At 39.0% G+C, this 16,606-nt stretch overlaps 1 protein-coding gene and 1 pseudogene across 4 annotated transcripts in view; both read right to left on the bottom strand.

Annotated features, from left to right (window-relative positions):
• The window catches only part of PPM1H (protein phosphatase, Mg2+/Mn2+ dependent 1H), a 292,075-nt gene that overhangs the window by 263,067 nt on the left and 12,402 nt on the right, over positions 1-16,606 (bottom strand). The gene's annotated exons all lie outside the window — the stretch shown is intronic.
• On the bottom strand, positions 4,426-4,544 carry LOC118613884 (annotated as a pseudogene).

Genomic DNA, 16,606 nt, shown 5'->3' with positions numbered 1-16,606 from the left:
CTCATCTTCGTGGTGACACTCCTGGTTCCACAGAATTACTCTGAGAATTAATTAAGATAATATATGTATAATCCTTAACCCAGTCTCTGGAACATAGAAAGGGCTCAATACTGTTGAGGCTCCAATTATCATAATAATTATTGTTACTCCTAAGAATGATAGAATGATAGTGGAAGTAAAACCAGAGAGGATCTACAACAGATTGGAGGACCCACACATATCTGAAACAAGCCACAGCTGAGAGACAACCTATACAGGCCTATCTCTTATGGCCAAAGAAGCATCTCCCCATCTAGTCTAATTAGACTAAATATTTGATCACCACTTTTTTATAGGGTACTTGTATAGCAACCAAATTGGTGGGCTTGAGGGGAAAACAATCCCACTGCCCATCATGGATATATCACTTTGCAAGGCAAATCTAAGGACAATTGTCAACCCCTCTCCTAAATGACACATAAACAGACTAGATAATACAGTGAAGAGTCAAGTTTTATGGACACTGCATTTGAGGCATCACCATAATCCCAGTTCTTCCCATTTGAAGTTAACTAGTACAATCGACTTAAAAGATATCCTCAATGATCAACTTCTGAAAACCTCTGTAATGCTTTAAGGTTAAGATAAGAACAGCTGGTGAAGAGGTGGAAGCATGTCAGTGGCAAACACTCTAAAAGAAGAACACTGAGCTGGGTGATAGACAAAGCAACAGGAAGTGAAGCACGTTGTTGGTCTAGAAATATCCTGAAATATTATTTTAAGACTTCCGCCTTTGAGATAATCTCATCCTCCATATTCTAGTGCTTTCATGACATCTGAAGGGAGGGGTAGGAAAATCACAATAGTGGATATAATGGATTCTAGTTAGGTAAAACTAGGCCTAAGAGACAGGTGTCACTTAACAAGAGTAAGAATTCTGTCCACACTTTAAGATGAAGTTGAATACAAAATGATCAAGAATGCCTACCCACCGAAACTCCTCCAATGATAGAAAAAAAACAAACAAACCACTAACGATCAACTTTGCTTAAGATTTGCAGACTTGAATAGTACCAAGTAACCAGCATTGTGTCTAGATATCACTGCAGGAAACAAGGAGGGAGATCAGGGGGCGGGGGGAAGAGGGATGCAGAGTCTAAGAATTGAACCCTTTCAAAAATATTACTTAGGAACTAGGTTATATATGAATAGTCAAACCAGATTTGCAAGGAGCCATCGATTTCTAGACAAGAACAGAGAAACGGAAGGGCAACTCCAAAATTCGGTGTATACTTACTTACGTGCTTATATGCAATCTATTTCCTGGGAAATAATTTCTGAAAGGGTTTCTTTCTTCTGGCGTCACTCTGTAATAGAAAGTCTTAGTGGCTGGTGACACCTCATGGTATAAGAAGAATAGGGTATAAAAACACAATGCAAACTTGAATTGGTTAAAATTGTTCACAGAGTCACGACTTCAACTGAATTATGTGCACTGTTGGTACTTCTCACGCGGAACTGAGATACCATAGAAAAAGCCTTCGCAAAGGCTACACTCCATGCAGCACTGAAGCAGAAGGTGGTCGTCCACACACAAAGCCCAAAGACAGAGAGCCGTGGGGTATAAAACTGATTATCACTAAAGCAAATACTTGTTCTGTCATATTTTCTTGCAATGCTATAACCAAATGCCTAATGGGACCTAAGAAAGGAAAAAACTCAGCAGTAGACGAAGCTTTGCACCTTCTGTCATGATAAACAGGTGAAAGGATTCCTGTCAGATGCTTAACAAAAGTGGAGGCAGGAGGAGCTGCCTCCCTTGTTAACACAGGAAAGAAATTCTAAAGCCACAAAGGTTGATGTGACACGTTCAGGTGTCATCCAGGATCACTGGGCTGAGTACTGTCCTAATGAAGGTTGCAGCATTTTTTTTTTCTTACTAGTTTATGAAATAGTGTGTCTAAAATCGATGATGTTTTAGTATGTGAAATGTTAATTTCTTAGAAAAATCGATTAAACCTATAAACTTTAAAAATTTTCCAGCTCTAACCTGGATATAGTTTAATAGCTGCAAAAGCTTTTTGCCACCCCAACAGCACTCACAGGCATCTCTCAAGCAGCAGAGACAAATTCAGAGCCAGGCTTCCTGCATTCAAATTCTGGCTGGGCCACCTACCAGCTGTGTGACCCTGGACAAGTTAGTTATCTTTTCTGGGCTTCAGTTTCCTCATCTATTAAATGAGGACAATAGTACTCACATCATACGTGAATGAGACCGTATTTGGAAAGAGTTTAGAACAATACCTGGTATATAGTAAACATCACGACAGTACTTGTTACATAAAAATACTACCCAGATTTTGGTTTCAAGCTACTCTCCAATTCTTAAGAGGGTAAACAATGACATATTTTGGGCCGGGAAAACTAAAGATGGGCAAGACTGGAAAGGTAGGAGGTATTCGAGGAGGTAAGGGTTAGTGTTGAAAGGACAAATCACTGGCCAAGATGGGACAACACAGGCCTCCTGGGCAGTAACACGATCCCAGTGTGAAAGGCGGTGTGATTTTATAATAACCAAGTAAGAAAAGTTATACAACATAGTGTTATGGTGCAAAAGAAAGGCGTATCAGTTGTTTTTTTTTAAATAGAAGAGTGCTAAGTGTTTTGTTTCTTCTATTGAATATTTCTGTAAGTAGAGATAGGTGAATTTGGGGAACTCAGTAATACTAGTCCTAACAAAGGTAGAGTATACTCTTAACTAGAGGAGAGAAAACCACCATGTGTTGAGATGATGAATTAGCTAAATGTTCTTAGAGGTACACTAACTGCAGACTTCATCCCTCATATCCTAGATGATACCCTTAGATGGCCCCACCAATGGAGTAAGACAGTCATAAAGCATATGTACGTTTCTGTAATGCAAAAAGACCTGGCAACCACCAGTGTGACAGGGCAACAACGGTCCATGAAATGTGAGCCAGCCAAAAGTTGAAGACTAAAACATTCTAGGGGGCGTAGCGTGCCTCAGAAAAACTAGAACCTGTATGGAAAGCATGGCTCCAAATATTATTGATGTAATCCGTGTAGGACAAATATAAAAAGGGCCCTAACCAGATGACCAGTGGCTTTAATTTGATGAACGTAGAGATGACCATAAAAAGCAATCGGCTGATAACTAGATCCTGTCAACTCAGCTGGACAGACCATTTTTCTGGGTCTGATAAGGCTTCTATAATTGTGGAATTGTACTACTGTATCACTGTATCCCTTGGAAAGTATCGAAATGTGTACTGCTCTAACAGTAGAAGCTATCAAAATATATGTTGCTACAAATCTGGAAAAAGTAAACAAGCAAGTTCAAGAACAAAAAATGAACCCCCATGGCACTGGAATTTTAGAACAGGTTTAAGTATGTTATATGTTTCATAACTGCTGGATCTTTGAGTGCTGTTTACAGTACTTGCAATATTCAAAAGAATCATCATTGTAATTTAAAATGTTAATAGAAATTTAAGTCTACAATCATGTTTACATAAACTGAAGAACTGTCTAATAAATTAACTTTCAAAGTTTGGTTTTAGATATAAATTTAATAGTTTGAGCACTGAAATACATATAGAAGATGCTTCTCTCCATGAACAAAAATACTTGGACAGTAAAGAATATAAAAAGTAGGTCACCAACAGAATGTCCAAAGGGTATAAACTGTATTGTTACACATGAAAAACCCTTAGAAACACAGTAGTCCACTTCTTCCATTAAAATGACCCCCAAAAGAAACAAAAGACAAAGGCAACAAAGAAGATGAGAAAGAAATGATAAGGGTTCTTCCACCATCTGTGTATTAAAAGTAGGACATGGGAATAATTGGAATCTAACACAACGGGCTCGAGTCAGTTTGTCACATAAATGTAACCAGACATGAATAGCATGACAACAAATTCCTTCTCTTTCAGCTTTGAAACAGAATCTGAAATGATTAGGGATGCTAATGTGTCTAGAGAAATCAAATGCAACGGTGACGTAGTTCTAAACATGGAGGAGGGTGAACTGGAGCTGAGAAAAGCTCTTAAGATTCTACTGACCCATTTCTCCCTGAAGAAGGCGTTACACCAAAACAGATCACCTCCAAATGTTTGGGTCTGTTCATCCCCAGCAATTACTCTCCTTACAAATGTAATATTTTCTTCCAAAAGGCTGGATATTTTTTCTACAACACTCTCGTGCTCCTGCCCCTCCCCCTACCTAAGAGAGGCCATCTCAATGAGCACCAGCAAGTGCCATTACATCTCAACTTCATCACTGTGAATCTTGGGAGCTGGATATCATTACCCTCGTTTGTTTGTTTGTTTGTTTTATTTTTTTTCAGGTGAGGCAACCCTTGGTTGACCTCACAGATTGCAAGGACCTTGTCAGCTTATAACCTTATTTTTTATTTTTTAAACACACCTACAGCAACTGGTCTTCCTATATGGTCTCCCATCCAAGTACTAACCAGGCCCAACCCTGCTTAGCTTTCTAGATCAGAGGGGATCGGGCTTGTTCAAGGTAGCATGGCTGTAGACAACCCTAGTTTTACAATGCAGAAACTGGAGTTCTGAGGAAACAAGTGAATTGCCCGAGGTCATTAGAGCAACTGAATGTCCAGTTCTGCCACCAAAGCTCTCCCTCTGTCCTCTGTTCTCCGTGCTTTGGGTTCTAGGCCCTACTCACTATACTAGAACTCCTTGTCAACAGTCCTTTCTCAGATGAATTGCTAAATCAAAATTTTGACTCTGAAACTAAAAAAGGGGGGGAGGGGCATTATAAATAAGCCTTTGGTCTAATTCTTTATCTGATGGATATTTCTCACATCAGGGGTGCTAGCAGCCACCTGAAGAAGCTGGAAAAGGCAAATTTCTGTTGTTTTAAACCATCCGATTTATAATAATTTTTCTCTGTAGCCCTCTGAAGCAAATGCATTAGGCATTACTGAACAAATACTTACCATGTACAAGAAAGCTCCAACACACTGTTTCTCTGGCTCAAAAGTCTCAGCCAGGCAGAAGACACAGATCTGCCCCACCTGGTAATTAAATTGGAATAGGCAACCACCGAGCAGTGACCAGGAGGGATGCAGATCTGCAGCCAGACACAGGGTCTCCCAGACAGCCGGCTTCACAGTGCTGTCCCACCTACTTCTTGACCCTTACAATAATGCCCTCTTGATTTTAGGCAATTAAATTTTTTTTCTTTTTGGAGAATATGCTCCCCACTCCCTCACACTCCCCAAAACATAGCTCTCTGGCATAAGGATTATCTCGAGGTGATTATTTTTAAGAAAAAGCAAACAGGAAAAGTTCTGAAAACATAGTAGAAACGATCCTTTTATAAGAAACTTTTACCTTTATATAGGAAATCTCCATTTTTAAGGGTGTTTCCCTCTCTGTACCAGAAAGGGGAGAATGACTATAAGTCTAGAAATTCTTATCAATGGAGAAGGCAGTGATTTAAATCTGTATAACAGCCTTACCCTCTTTAATGTGCTTTTCTTGGAAACCTCCCATAACTGGCTCCCTATCCCCATTACCCCCTAACGACTTTTGTCTTTAGCTGAAGAAGTTATTTAAAGTGATTTCTTGGACCATTTTGGGGAGTTACTCAGTTTTCCTAGGTATCTCCCACGTATACAGGAGGTAGACATATTATTAAATTTCAGTTTTCCTCTTGTTAATCTTTTATTGTGGGATTGGGAGATCTCATCCAAGAATTTAGAAAAGTAGAGGGAAAATTACATTTCCTCCCCTATAGAACCCCTTCGTTTCATTATTGGGAGTTTTACTGCACCTAAGGGCCAGGCCTATACGAGGGCTGGGAATCGAGCAGTAAACAAAACAGAGGCTGACCCTGCCCTGAAGGAGCTTCCCATAAGAGTGGGGTATGTATTAAATAATTACAAGTTAACTATTTGCCACGTTTTCTTTTCTCAGCATTTGTTTAATCCTCATAAGCATTCTGAGTTACAACTAATCCCTGGCTCACACATATGGAAACTGCCATTAAATGTCAGCTAGGAGGAGGTGATTTCGGATTGGAACTTGAGCCAATGGACTCCGCAGCCGATTCCTTTAAAGACAACACTGTACCAGTCCCTTTGCTTGGCCTCCCTGCCTTACTATTGGGCCCACATCTCTGGAATCATCCGTGACTCCTCTTTCCCCCCCACATTACAAGCTATAAAATTACCCTAGTTTGCCATATTTTTAAATCCTACTGTATGAGAGTTCTTCTTGCTCTCCCAAAAGCAACTTTTAATGTAACAAGTTTCTTAATCAAATGGAGCATTCAAAAGCTTTTTTTTTTTTTTTTTGCATAACGTATTATGTTTCCAGGAAATGTATTCATTATCTTGTACAATTCATTTAGTGACCATTAGCTAACAAGTATGTTCCTGCACAAGGCCCTTCATCCTCTGGCTCCTCTCCAGCTTCATCTCACAACCCCACTCTGCACACAGGCTTCCATCTTCAGGAAATGTGCTGGCCAGCTCCTAGTAATCGGTCATCCCTCAGCTCTGAATGAGGAGTTCAGCAAGGGCAGGGATCATGCTTTTCTTCTCTGCTGTATCCCCAACCTCCATCATATTACCTGGCACAGAGCAGATGTCTAACAAATTCCAGTCAAACAAATGTCACACATACACACGCGCACACACCAGAAAACTTCCCAACGCCACAACTCAGGGTTAGGGAGCCCTTCTTCCTGTCCTTAACAATCTTAGCTTCCTCTATAATAGCACTTATCACCTGATACTTTAATTGCAGTTTATTTCCTCTGCTAGATTTTCTTGAAGGCCCAGGTTTTAACTTGGTTACCATTAAAACCCAAAGTCTTCCTTTCACAGCACCTGAAAACATTTGCTGACCATCCTTACTAAATCTTTCAGTAATTCACCTGTTTCCTTATTTCAATAAAAAGGAAAAAATGACATCTATTAATATTCTTGAGTGCCTGTAACGGCATAAAATGGTGATTATATTAAAGGACTCTAATAAGAAATTCAGATAATACAGTGAAACCCACTTAATAAGCTAGAACACTCATTTGTTTACCTGAAAATTATTTCTTCCCAGTCCCAACATACTGCCTGAGATACTAAGAAAATCTAGAACCACTCTTATACACCAGGCATAATTAACTTTAATTTTCCAAATACCGACGAAATTTGCAAAAGTGCATCAGTAAGGTTGGGCTATATTATGCTGCGGTAGCACAGTTTTACTTCTCACACACTCTGCATGTCCATTTCAGGTTGGCTCTATGTCTCTTCGAAAGGGAGGATGGAGCTTCCACAATCTAGAGGGTCACAGGTTGGTGAGGAGAGGGAGGTGCCATGTGCCCAAGAACAAGAGAATTGGAAATAATTGGGGCACACTACAGGAGGTTTGGCAGAAACGTAAACATATCAACAAGTGTAGTTAACTTTCTACCTATGGCATCCCAAACAGTAACTCTGAATCAACATACAGACTCAATTAATTGCTCTAACAAAGCTAACAATTTAAATGCTAGTTATTCCTCTTCATCTGGCAATTCACACACACGCACAAAAAGAATCCACTATAATGTAACTGGACAAGAGAGAATACATGTTTCCAGAAAACCTAAGTAACAGAATTGTATAAATGGTCCAACATAACTCCAGAAACTAAAAGCAGATTTGTTCCCCAGCTGTTCATAGGTATTGGCACGAGGAGGTCTCAGCACTATCCAACAGCTTCCACCTGGCACTGTCAAAAACCATTAGCTCTTGAATGATACATGGGCATCGAGTACACTCACGTTTCAAACAAATACAAATTCAGACTCAGGCAAAGCACACGATATAGGCAGGCACAGTGAAAGGATGATTACCACAGAGGGGACCATGTGAAGAGAGGCAAGGCTGAAAATAAATTCAAATTTCAAAGCAAGCTGTATGGATTTTAAAAAAGGCTAATGGGGAGGTTGAAGAGAACGGCTCAGAGAGATGTGGAGAGCTTGAGAACATCAGTATTTAATAGAGATTTCTGAGAAGGGATCTTGGTTTTAAAAAAACAGAAAAGGACCAGAAGGAAGGAATCTCCAGAAGTTGAGAGAAAAAAAGAATTCAGGGACTAGAGAGTGAGCGGCGACAATGACAACAATCACCATTCCAGTGAGGATGTGGGGGGTAAACAAAAATTTTAAGTGACTCTTTGAACCTAAAAAGTCCCTGGTGACCTGTGGTGAGCCTCTTTCTACATAGCACTGAGGATGAAGCAATGAGCGGAGGCCACCCAGTTTCTGAAGTCCATTCTACTCTCACCTTTCCATGCACTCACACTTGTTCTCTTCTCTGGCCCTTCCACTGGCTGGCTGACCTCTCTAAAGGTCACTCGGCTCCTCCAGGAAGCCTCCTCTGATGTTCCAAGTCTAGCTCTGTGCCCCTCTCTGGCACTCCATGATGTTCTTGCGCTGCACCTCTATCAACACCCAGCACACTCCATTGCAGTGGCCTGTTCAGTTGGATGAATCGTCCTATGAAAAGAGGTTTATCTTGTCTTTGCATCCCTGGTACCAAGAAGAGCACTTGGCAGAGGGTAGGCATTTCAAAGTTTCTCTAAGGAAGGAAGTAAAGAGTTATAAAAAATAGCGCAATAGTAACTTGAAGGGGTGATACAGCTAGAAGAGGAGATATGTTGTTTGACCAATAGCAATGATTGAACACATCTATAGGCAAAACGTGAAGCAATGGAGAGGAAAAGACTCAAGATAACAAATGGAAGAAATGGAAGATGGCACAAATGTGGGGAAGGGAGGATGTTAACACTTCTGGCAGACATTTCTCCATCTGAGACAGCAGGGAATAAAAGGGATGGTGTAAAAGACATCCCAAGGTGGACTAGGAGTTTGTAGAGAACACATTCAGTAAGGTGGGTAGGTCAGAACCTTTGCCTACACAAAGAGGTTTAGAAATGGAACTGATAGCTTAAGGAAAGGAACAAAGGTCTAGAAAGTTACTGTGGAGGCTGGTAAGAAATCAGCTGGAAATGAGTTGGTATACAGAAACAATATGACTTCTTTATTCTTCCTTTAAGTATCCAGTAAGTCACACCACTGCCAATCCTTTCAGTTTTCCCTCTCAAATCTACCTTTCCTTTCCAGTCAAGGACTCTTCTCGCAAATAAAAATAAAATGTATACAATTAGTTTTATTCCTAGACTATTACAATTGTGTAACTTGGTATTTCTTTAAGCGCATTCCTCAAAATGTTAATAAATGCACTTATTGAAAAAGGTGATTCATAGTCAGATAAATTTAATAAATGCATACTCTCCCTCGGCTTGGAGTTTCAAAATTCACCACATTGTATTAAAAGCTCTAAGAAATCATACAAAGAAACTTACCTAATTCTAGCTCAGCACGTGTACAGGTGTTTTCTCAGGTTGCACCTATTAAATGTTAAATCTGTTTTTCTACTGTCGGTTCCATCTACAAGTGCATACCACAAAATTATTACCATGTTTTAGTCAAGATATGCTAGACTATGCTGTGGTAACAAACATCTCCTGAAGATTAGCAGCTTCATAACAACAAATGTTGATCACTGTAGACCTGAATAACTCTACAGGGTAACTGTCTCCCCTACAGGGACTCAGCTGACTGAGGCTTCAGCAACCTAGAGCTGAAGTGTCTGAAACAGCCTCCTTGTTACTGTACAAGAGAAAGATGATGTCGGAAGGTCTTCCAGTGACAATTAAATGCTTCAGCCTGGAAATGACATTCGGCTTCTGCTCACGACACACTGGCCAGAACTAGTCACAATGGCTCAGCCTTGATGAGGAGGGAGAAGAGTATAAGCCTTCCCATGGGCCCAGGCAAGAGGAGAGTCAGAGAACAGTAAGCACTCGATGTCTCTACCCACACCACTTCCTCCTTCCCAATCAGTCCCCACAATCTGCTACTTTTACATCCAGAAAACCTCCAACGGTCCCCTCTTTTATTTCACCATTATATCTTACCTTCTTGTTTTTCTCCAATGCCCACCAGTTATTTTCCCAAAATAAAAATGGCATCATGTCATTCACAATAACTGCTTACTAAATGTGTGTGTGTGTGTGTGTGTGTGTGTGTGTGTGTGTGCGCGCGTGCGCGCGCACGTTTATCCTTTGTGACTGCTCACTGCTTAGGGCATAAAGTTCCTTATGAGATAACAAGAGCCTTCACAAGCTTTCAGCCCTATCCCTGGCCTGTCCACTTTTTTTTTTTTTAAGTTCTGACACCTTCTGGAATATGTTTTACTCTGATTTTAATGGTAATGAGTCAGAAATCACAGAACAAAAGAAAAATTGGCTTAGAATTTCAGTGGCCCTTTATTTCTTGTCAAATGCAGGCAGTATCCACAGTGTCTGCAGCCCTGTGGCTTAAGGCTGGGCCTTCGGGAGTTTTAGGGTCCTGAACTCCAGAATGAGCTCTGATCCCTTGGTGATTCTCAGAGTTTCTGGAGGACACAAATCCAGGGCATCCCACCAGCAAACGAGGGTGATATGCCTCCTCATTATTGCCTTTCCTGTAGCAAAAGCTGTGGTCCATCGTGAATTCACCTTACACCTCCAACCATGACAAGCTCCACAAGATCTTATCTGAGAAGCACATAAGATTTCACTTCTTTCCCACTTCCTCTTCACTCCAGGACATGTAAAAGTGCACGTCCCAGGGGCAACCCAGCAGGGTTCCTAAATACAGAGGCTTCATTTGAATATTGTCCCTCCTACCATAAGGAAAGGCAGCACAGTCTTGTAGGGAGGTTCCAGAGGCCATGCGTAGCATGACATAAAGAGCAGTCAAAATTGTATCAGCTCTCCCTCTTTCCATACGAAAGGAGAATCGTTCTGTCTAGTGCCAAGTGGTTTAGGTTCCAGGTGGGGATTTTTCTCTAAGGAGCCTCTACAAATGTACACCGACAAATAGCCACAAAGATTATTCTAAGTCCCCAAAATAGCCATTTTCGTTCCGCCATGCTTTTACTCACGCTACTGTCTCTTTCATATGCCTTCTCTAGCCAACAACCATTCCTCAAGGGTTAGATCAAGGTCAGCTTTGCTAACCCCCTTCCCAGTTTCCCCAGAAAGAACTAAACCCCTCCCTGGCCCCCATTTGCTGGGTTCTCACTGAGTTTCATCAATTCTTTTATCTCAGTGGCTCACTGTATTATAGTTATGCACATAATAGCTCCCCTGCTAATCTGTGAACTTCTTGAAGATAGAGAATGCTTTTTTTTTTTTTAACATTCACAGCCTTATATTCAGTGATTTAATGTTAACTGACTAAAAATTTAATTAACTTAGTGTTTTCTGCCAACCTAACTGAAATAGTCCGTTTTACTTGTACCCACAATGACTTATTAAAAATGGACGCCACCAATTGTATATTATTTTAATAAACATAACTTTAACAATCAAATTGTCTATTTTATGAACATTACACAATCTAAACACCTCGTGTTTTGGTTTTGGTGTCGATCCTCTAGCATACTCCGAAAAGCTTAAATGCTGTATGGAATAAAATGGAGATGGCTCACCCTTCGATTTTTAGGTACTTAACCAATTATATTTAAGGAATAAAATAATGACTTAGTTTCTTATAAAGCTGTAAATTAGCTTTATTGATGAGGAAAATCACTGCTTTGAGATATGGTAAAAAAAAAAAAATTTGTATCTCGGGAAAGGATATGTAATTTAAGTTCGAAAACTCAAGAGCCTATGTTTTTTGATGAGAAAAAATCAGTGGAGCACACCATTTTGAATGTTCCTATTTAAATCAGAATAACCCCACCATAGAAATGGAAGCTCAAGCAGTTTGGGTATGAATGAAGATACTGAAAAGTAAAATAAATCAATCCTATAAAGGTATCAAAAAGCACATCAGGAAAGAGGCTGAGGTAGGCAGAGTCCAAACCACTCATCCTTAGCCACTTACCGCTGATGACCTACAAGGACTTACTGATGCTAGCAAGCTGCTGGTCACTAAACGTTTGAAATGAACATACCACTAGTTATCATCCACTTTAGAAGAATGCAGTAAAGTTTAACTCACAAAGCACCAATGCTGATTGACAGAACTATTCCCAACTCTGTGAAAATATGTCCTGCAGGACACATTTTAAGTAACAAGTTTCCTGGTGCTTTTAAAACATAATTTGACTTACATAAATTTTCAAAACCAAATCTCAAGCAAGGAACTGTGTCCTTTATTCTTAGGTCAGAGACACTAAGAGTAGAGTGATACAATTGCCACAGGGCCACATATAAGTACAAGGTATTGATTAAAATTACATCAAATACAGCTGCTTTCCACAGCAATTTAACTGCCAAAGTGGAGGACATTAGCTCTGCACCAAGCGACAGCACAATTCTGAGAACATCGAATGTCCTCAGGTCACCTACTGTCAGGCAATGAGAGGTACTAAATTGAAAACCGGCTGTGATCTTCATTCCCTTTTCTCTGGAGCAGAAGGAAGTTTCAACCAATTCTACATTTTTCAACTTTTCACAGACTCGATTCAGACATCCACGTAACTTTACAAATTATAATTTGGCTGTAACTGAATCATGCCTCAAAAAAGGACATCCCAGAGTAGAATCAACTGGAATCAATTATGGTGGAATCATTACCACACTAAATTTACCTTTTCATTGATAAAAATTTGCAGCACTTCTCATTTTAGACAAATAGTTCAAATCATAACTTTTCTGGACTATACAGTAACTGTATCATTACTCTAAAAGAATTAGGGGGGAAAAGCCTAAAATGTTAGTCCCTTTTAAAATCTAAGATAGGCTGTTTATGTAAAAGCTGATTTTTATTTTGTTCTAGAAACAACATTATAATCTGTGCTTGGTGCTCATCCCTCCAATGCAGTCAGGGGAGGGAAGGAAAGGCTGTCCTCCAGGCAAGAGACTTAGTTACCACCTCACCATCCTTGGTTTACCACGCTGTTAGATGTAGAAATTTGCATCATTAAATCAAATTTAATTAGATTTTTTAATTCAATTCCACCTTTCACTAAAATGCATATTCAGCCTACATATCCTGCAGAGATTTAAGACAAAGCAAATGAAAAAGCATTTTTATGAACTGAACACAGGTATCCTACTTAAAAGTCAGTAGAAATTAAGTAACCAGTGCACAACTTGTTATGCTACTTCCTCAGCACCTCACTAGCTAGAAAGGACTGAGTCAATGCCCTAGCTTTATAAATACACCAACTGAGGACTAAAAAGTGAGCCAGATTTTTGCTGGAACCACAAGCTGGTTAGAAGAGCCGAGAAGACCTCACACTGCCTTGTGGAAGTACTGATCCTCTCCCAGCATCATGCTGCTCCTTTGTCACACTTGTTCAGGTTTTAATTTTTTCATGAATGTATCTTCCCAGCAAAAGTCTAATCCTCTTCAGGTTAAAACCTCTGCATCTTTTGCCCCTTAGCCCCTGTGAAGTATATAGTAAATGTATGATAATGATACAAAGAAAACTAAATAATTCCAGAGTTGCTATAATACTAAGTCCTCGGACTTGTTCTTTAGGCCTAACTAGTGAATTCTGACCCCTATCACTTTTATTATTATCTGTTAAAAATGGATAACACTAACCCCCCTCAATCGTAAGCCTTAAAAGGCCCAACCTTTGGAGAAGACGAAGCTCTCTACATGTGGAACAAAGACCACAAGGGATGTGGAAGAGTACCCTCCTGCATCGGTAGAAACATTCATGTCAGAAATGGAAGCACTGCATTTCACCATAACTTTTTAAAAGTAGTCTAAGTTCATCTATCTCTGAAAAGTTAAAAAATGAGATTGAAAGTGATGCTCTTTATCCTCTGTATGGTTCTCGAAGTACGGTCTGGCAACCTCTGGAGGTCTCCAAGACCTTTCCAAGGGATACGTGAGGTCAAAATGATTTTCACCATAATGCTATGGTGTTGCTTTCCTTTGTCCTCTCCTTCTCTCATAAGCATTAGTGGAGTTCACTCATGAGTGTGACAGCGTACAAGATTAAATGCAGAAGCAGGTAAGAATCCAGCTGTCTTCTATTAAGCCAGACACTTTAGAGAATTGCCGAAGTGTATAACGATGCCACAATTCTTACTAAATGGGTTTTTGTTTTGGAAAACATGGTTACTTTTCATTAAAAATATTTACATACTTATTTTTTAATGAATCTATGGTATCTTTTAAATTTCTCAGTTTTAATTTCCAATATGGCAAATATTTATGTAGAGCTGACAGAAAAGCTCTTCAGGTCAGTTTGAGAAGCAATACCTATATAGGAATAAAAATTAATAAAATTAAATACAGAATTTCTTTATCCTTACTGATTCATATCTACATGTACATTTTTTTTTTATGGTTTTAATCCTGGACTCTCAATTCTATTGCAATCTGAAGTAATTCTAATGCAATTTTAAGTAAGAAAATATTGGCTTGGGGTTGGGCAGAGAGAGAAATGGGCCAATTATCTTAAGGGACTTTGAGTTTTTCTATCAAAAGCAAACTGCAAGCTTCAGCATAAAAAATCCAGTCCATAAATGAACTAAATCATAGGTTGTGCCTAATTTAATAATGCTTTGTGCAAAGAGAAAGGATTGGTGAGCAGGTGCTTTATAAATATACAAAAAAAAAAAACCTACAAAGGAAAGAAAATGAGGTAGAGGGAGGGGAAAAGCTGAATGGGTAAAGGGGCAGAGAAAGAACTGATGATGTTCAGAAATTCCAATGGGTTTTTGAACTCAGTATCTATACACATAGACTTCTCATTGCTAGCCAATCATTCATAAATACCAAGAAATCTACTTTTTCCAGCAGGATCTGTTCTTACTGCTTACCTCTAGCTAAGAGCTAGAAAGCTAGATATAGTCTGTGCCCTCGCCTCCCATTTCCCTGAAGGATAGTCTAGATGCAGAGAATACTGTACCATGCCTCCAACTTTTATTGAGCAGATGGATGTTTGAAAAAGTACTGTGATAACTGTTGGATTCCCAGAAATTGAGCACATAATTTGAAATCAGTCTAGAGAGTAAAGGTTATCTTTCCTCCATTTGAAATTAAAAGACCTATATTGATTATGTCTCCATTATTTCAGGTCTATATATATCTGAGCATCAATGTGTGTGGTTCTATGTAAAGTATTGGAAGAATTAAAATGTATGTAAGTAATACCCAGACCCTCAAGATTACTGATTAAAAGTTAAATCAATTAAAAAGGAGATGCCACCAATTACCTATCGAATGCATGATAGCCAGTAAGAACCTTTAGTTCTGGGGAATCATGGGCAGTTCTTCAGAGTAGGGTCTTAAATTAGTCCTTAAGGGTCATTTTTCTGAAACTCATTATTTAATCCTAAATATAGAAATGAAACAATGTTTCTTAAATCAGTAATCCTGGCCCACTAATACACTACTTTGATAACACTACTTTAAAATAAAGTACATAAAGGACATTTTCTCAAAACAACTTTAATTGTTAACATTAATCTTTTCAACCTATTAAATAATGTCACTAGAAATACTGGCCAAAGTTCAATCTGAACATGCTTCCCAGAAAAATGTCACTTTTCAAATTAAGGCTTATCAAAGATTTATGCACAAGGATATTCATCACAGGGCTATTTTTAATAGTAAAAAATTGGTTACCACCAAGGGAAAAAATGTATGTTAAAATCATAAATGAAATAAAATGCAGGCATTAAAAATGACAAAGAACAATATGCATTTACATGGAAAAATAGTCACTCCATTTGAAGTGAAAAAACTACTAATCAGTATGTAGAATGATCCCATTTTGTAAATAAATACAAGTGTACTTAGAGATACACAAATTATCAACTGAAGCTAATTATTAGTGATAGAATTTAAGAATGTTTATGTTCTTCATAGTACTTGAGAATCTGACAGTGCCTACAATGAACACACATCAATTCTGCAATAAGAAAAAAAAGTATATCGTTAAAAAAATTAATTTTATGTTCTTGAGTAATCAATGCCTTCCTGAACTTTGACAGGTTAGTAAACACCTAAAGGTGTTCTAAAGTTCTTCTCACCCACAGTAAGTGACTAACAGAAATTTTCACAAGATAAACTTTTGCCTGAGTCCAAAATCTGCTAGGAAAAGTAATATTCTCAGCATGAGCTTAATTAAATTTGTAGCTGACAAACATCAGGTCTCTTAGACAACTAGCAGCACTTTATCAGCCAAGAAAACAAAACTATTAAAACATAGTTTTTCAACAGGAAAAGGATATTTGGGACTTTAAAGTGATGTGCTCAAGGAAGGTGTTACACATTTGAATCCCAAACAAAAATGTTCCTGACAGGAATCTGAGCACACCTGGCTGAACACCCAGGAGTGAGGCCGAAGCCAAGCCTGTCTGCAGAGTTTCAACTAGTGCTCCAGGCTCCTTAAGGATCTGGGAATGCAGCACTAGGAGACTTGAGTGATTTTAAGTATTGAAGGGGGAAAAAAGCTAATGAAAAATAGATTGTGAGTAATAAGGACACACATGTTTACCGAAACAAAGGTTAATCCTTTGCTTTTAAAGGCTGAAATGTTAGTTCATTCACTACGCCCACC

Source organism: Rousettus aegyptiacus, unplaced genomic scaffold, assembly GCF_014176215.1.
Source record: "Rousettus aegyptiacus isolate mRouAeg1 unplaced genomic scaffold, mRouAeg1.p scaffold_m13_p_2, whole genome shotgun sequence".
NCBI classification, from domain to species: Eukaryota; Metazoa; Chordata; class Mammalia; order Chiroptera; family Pteropodidae; genus Rousettus; species Rousettus aegyptiacus.
This window is presented reverse-complemented; position numbering and strand designations above follow the sequence as displayed.